The sequence below is a fragment of the Silene latifolia genome, chromosome 2 (assembly GCF_048544455.1).
Source record: "Silene latifolia isolate original U9 population chromosome 2, ASM4854445v1, whole genome shotgun sequence".
Taxonomy (NCBI): domain Eukaryota; kingdom Viridiplantae; phylum Streptophyta; class Magnoliopsida; order Caryophyllales; family Caryophyllaceae; genus Silene; species Silene latifolia.
In genome coordinates, this window is record NC_133527.1 from 123,333,009 (window position 1) to 123,338,121 (window position 5,113).

The window sequence follows — 5,113 nt, forward strand, 5'->3', positions numbered from 1 at the left end:
TTCTTTTTCTCAAATTATCCGTTTTAAAGGTATTTTCGACATAAATCGCCTAATCCATTGTAATTATTGTAATTTTATTTTATTGTAATTTTCATTATTGTATTTTTTCTGTCATTGTAATATTTATTGCTTTGTACCATTTGTATGTTTTCACATGTAATTGAACATTAAATCCTGCTTCGACATTAATTGCATGTTAAATTATGTGTCAACCGACTTAGCCTAATTCTCACATGTTAGGATTAAAACTTGGATGTTGCATTGCATGCATATAATCGACGATATATTAAGTACGAATAACTTCCCTAATCATTAGTAGAGGCCGCTATCGAGGCGGGCGGGATTAGGTGTTCGATCAAAAGAGCTTCCTAATACGTACCCTCACCCCTTACTCCAGATCTCTGTGAACATCCGTATTCATTGGCATCCACGAGAGTCATTCTAGACATAGAATTCTAAGGGTAACGATTGCTTAGTGTTCATGTCACTACTTTGTGTCTTGACATGACACGAGGTATTCGAACGGTTCCAATTTCCCATAAAAATTGGTGGCGACTCCACAAATGCAAACGCTTGTTTCCCAAGCGCCCCCGTGGGCCCCCGCTGTCCACAATGGTTTATTTGCTTGCTTGTTTTGATCTCAACTCATGCACATGTTATGTTTGATGAAATGTGAGCCTATGAATCCTTGCATTTTTTACCCATCACCTATCTTTTCAATGAGACTTGTAAGACATAAACCAACTCGAGTCTCATTAGACCATACATGTTGTTGAGTAGGGAAGACTAAGTCGACTTGTAGGTGTTGTACAATCTAATCGATTCGGCTCCGGGACCCAAACTTTCCTAGGATTGTAAGATATAACCCAACTCAATCCATCACAACAATAATTGCTTGCTTATAATTTGAGAACGTGTTTGTATGATCAATTCCCATGATTCCCCTATGACCCCATGATACCCTAGTGCTTTTTATCAATTGTTTGCAACCCTTTTAATTCATCTTGCTTATTTACTTTCATTGCTATTTAGTTAGTGACCTTCTACATCAACCCAAATTGTGACACCCCTAAGACACCACTAGTTTCAATAGAAATCTCATCTCAATTCCCGTCCCTTGGGATCCGACCTTTACTTGCCTCTTTACTAATTGTAGAGTTGTTTGTGAAGCTATAAATTGTGTTTTGATTCGGACGTGACCCAACGACAACATCTATTAAATTGTGAACACGAAACGGACCGATCACTTGTTGTGATCTCAACTTATGCACATGTTATGTTTGATGAAATGTGAGCCTATGAATCCTTGCATTTTTTACCCATCACTTACCTTTTCAATGAGACTTGTAAGACATAAACCAGCTCGAGTCTCATTAGACCATGCATATAGTTGAGTAGGGAGGATTAAGTCGACTTGTAGGTGTTGTACAATCTAATCTAATCGATTCGGCTCCGGGACCCAAACCTTCCTAGGATTGTAAGATATAAACCAACTCAATCCATCACAACAATAATTGCTTGCTTATAATTTGAGAATATGTTTGTATGATCAATTCCCATAAATCCCCTATGACCCCATGACACCCTAGTGCTTTTTATCAATTGTTTACATCCCATTTTAATCATCTTACTTGTTTACTTTTATTGCTATTTATTTTAGTGATCTTCCTTTCTCAACCCAAATCGTGACACCTCTAGACACCGCTACTTGCAATCGAAAATACTACATCAATACCCGTCCCTTGGGATCCGACCTTTACTTGCTTCTTTACTAATAGTAGAGTTGTTTGTGAAGTTATAAATATTGTTTTGGTCTAGGTGCTCCTAACGACAAGTAACCGAAAATTAAGCTCCAAGTGAGTCCGACCAAAAATGGCGCTGTTGCCGGGGACGGTGTTAACTTGATTTGATTTTCTTAGATTGTTATTAGTTGTGTCTTTCTTTGCCTTGGGGGAGTAAAACTCCTCAAGGTTTGTTCTAATTGTTTTCAAGTTGTTTGATATTTTGCATGTCTAGAAGATCACAAGGTAACTTGTTACCCATTGATCACGAAATTGAAAGGACTTTGACAACCAATAGATGACTTGCTAGAGGTACTTTGAGAGGTATTGGTGAGGTTGTAGATATTCAACCAAATACTATTGAGTTAACCAACCCTTTTGCAAGAGAAGGTGAGGAGAACCCAACACCCAATCAGTCACAAAATCAACCCACAATGCCTAAATTTTCATCACATTCCGTACCAACCAAGGAGAACCTACCCAATGGTACTCCCACACCACAACACTTAACCGGAAATTTCATTGCTAAATCCGCATTTATCCAATTAGTCGAAAGAAGCCAATTTGGGGGAATGCCTAGTGAAAAACCTCACTCTCACATGGAAACGTTTTGTGACTATTGTGATGCGATTTCACAAACCGGTGTGACTCAAGACCAAATTCGATGGGTCTTATTTCCTTCTTCTCTAATCGGCACCGCAAAACAATGGTTGAAAAGCCTTAATAAGGCTACTCTTGGAATTGACTCTTGGAAGAAGTTAGCTCTAGCTTTCTACAAAAAATTCTACCCTCCAGAAAAGACTAACATGCTAAGAGCTCAAATTACGGGTTTTAAGCAAAGGGATGAAGAATCTTTGTATGAAGCTTGGGAGCGGTTCAAAGGAATTTGTCGCTCATGTCCTCATCATGGACTTAGCGAGTGGTTCTTGGTACAACAATTTTGGAATGGTCTTTATGAAGACTCAAGAAATATTCTCAACATGGGATCAAATGGTATGTTCACCGAAGTTGACGATAATCAAACTTGGAACAAGATTGAGGAAATGGCGGTCCATAATTAACAATATAGTAGACCTCGTAAGGCTACTAGAGGAGGAAAGCATGAAGTAGACTCTATTACTCAATTGGGTGCTCAACTTAGTGCTCATATTGACACCATTAACTTGAAGTTTGAGAAGGCTATGGCTAAACTTGAAGAAGCCTCAAAATCACCAAAGCATCATCTTAATGCCATGGTAGCATCTTCATCAATCCCAAGTGGGATATGTGAGAATTGTGGAACTTTGGGACATGACCAAAGTGAATGTAGGGGAACAAATGAACAAGTGAATGCTTTTCAAGCTTATAAGAGTGGTACCCCTTATTCCAACTATTACAATGAAAACACCAAATTCCACCCAAATATCTCATAAAAAAGCCAAAATGTTCAAAACCCTCAACAAACATACACCCCACCTCCCATGAGAAACCAAAATCAAAGAACCTTTTTCAACCAAAACCAAGGTTACCAAAATCAAACTCCATACAATCAGCAAAATGACCAAGGTTTTGATGTTCAAAAAGCGGTCCTCCAAATGCAAAAGAATCAACAAGAATTTTTCACTCAGATGCAAAAAGATAGCCAAGCAAAGGACATCACCATTAACAACATCCTAGCCTACACAAAAATGTTGGAAACTCAATTGACTCAACTAGCATCCTCAAACTCTCAAAGACAAAAGGGGCAATTACCATCTCAAGGTAATCCCCCAAGACATGAAACGGTTAGTGCCATTCACTTGAGGAGTGGTACGAGATATGAAGGACCAAAGAAGCAAGTTGAGGATGAAGTTGTGGAAGCTAGTGACAAAGAAGAAGTTGTGCAAAACTCTAAGGAAGATGAACCAACAAAAGAAGAAGTTTCAAAGAAAAGTCAAGAAAAGGCCAAGGAGAAGGAGCCCATTGTGATTAGACTTCCATTCCCAAGTCGTCAAGCTAAGCCTAAGTTTGATGACCAACTTGGAAAATTCATGGAAATTGTGAAGAATTTGGAAGTCTCGATTCCTTTTACGGAATTAATCAATCACGTGCCGGCCTATGCAAAGTACATGAAGGACATCCTTACAAAAAAGAAGTCGATCCGGAAGCTTGAAACTATCGCCTTCATTAAGGTGAGTAGTGCAATCCTTCAAGGGAGTTCACCTCCGAAACTTAAAGATCCGGGAAGCTTATCAATACCATGTACCATTGGCGACACCACGATAAATAAGGCTTTGTGTGATCTAGGAGCAAGCGTGAGTGTTATGCCGTATTCGGTTAGTAAAATGCTAGGGATGGGAGAGCTTAAATGTACCAACATCACACTCCAAATGGCTGATAGATCGACGAAGACACCGTTAGGGATATGGGAAGATGTTCCCGTGAGAATCGGCAAATTCTTCATCCCGGTGGACTTTGTCATTGTTGACATGGAAGAAGACTCCAATATTCCGATCATCCTCGGTAGACCTTTCTTGCACACCACGGGTGCGGTGATAGATGTGAAGCACGGAGAGCTTACTCTAGAAGTTGGAGACGAGACCATAAGTTTCAATCTTGACAAGACCATGAGAGCTCCCCGTTCGCATGAACCATGCTTTATGATTGATCACTATAGCCGGAAGGATGATAGGAAGAAGTCAGATTTCCAATGTAAAAAGAAAGTTGATGATACTCTATCAAAAGAGAAAGGAAATAGCAACAAAGAGAGCTTGAAAAGCTCAACCATGACAAGTGAAGAGGATGGCCTCATTGGCCAAAACAAGAAAGAAGGAGAGTTGTCCCTATCAACTCAAGAAATTTTTAATGATCAAGTAGACGAAGTTTGCGGTCTTTGGGATGATGAGTTCGAAGGGATATTCAATCCCTACATTGGTAATGCTATGAACCAAGACCATCACGGAGAACAACAAGTGCAAAGATCTATTGAGGACCTCTATCATGACAATGAACAAGCTTTCAACTACTTCTTCAAGGTGTTGAGTAACATCAACAATACCTTGAACATGCCCCCTTGACATCTCACATTGGATGAGAATTTGGTGGAGTCCTCCCTAAACCACCATTTGTAAATATTCTAACTCCCTAACTTGTATTTCAATTTTTACATTGCATTTTTGTCATTTTTGGATTTATATTTTTGTGCCTTGACCAAGATATTCATCATTTTGAGAGAAGTGAGGGAGGGACTTATGATTTCATTAATGTGTAGTGCTTTGACTTAGTGTGGAGATAACAATTTCCTAGGCTATTCATGCCTTTGTAGTGCCCCCACAATGAAGAACACGAGAATTGAAGAATGAAAATGTTACGGG

At 39.3% G+C, this 5,113-nt stretch overlaps 1 non-coding gene across 1 annotated transcript; it reads right to left on the bottom strand.

The window, feature by feature from the left end:
* Positions 1 to 2,587: 2,587 nt before the first annotated feature.
* Positions 2,588 to 2,694, bottom strand: LOC141645537 (small nucleolar RNA R71). The gene has a single exon (XR_012545017.1). It is a non-coding gene; the product is annotated as a small nucleolar RNA R71 (small nucleolar RNA).
* Positions 2,695 to 5,113: the final 2,419 nt, after the last annotated feature.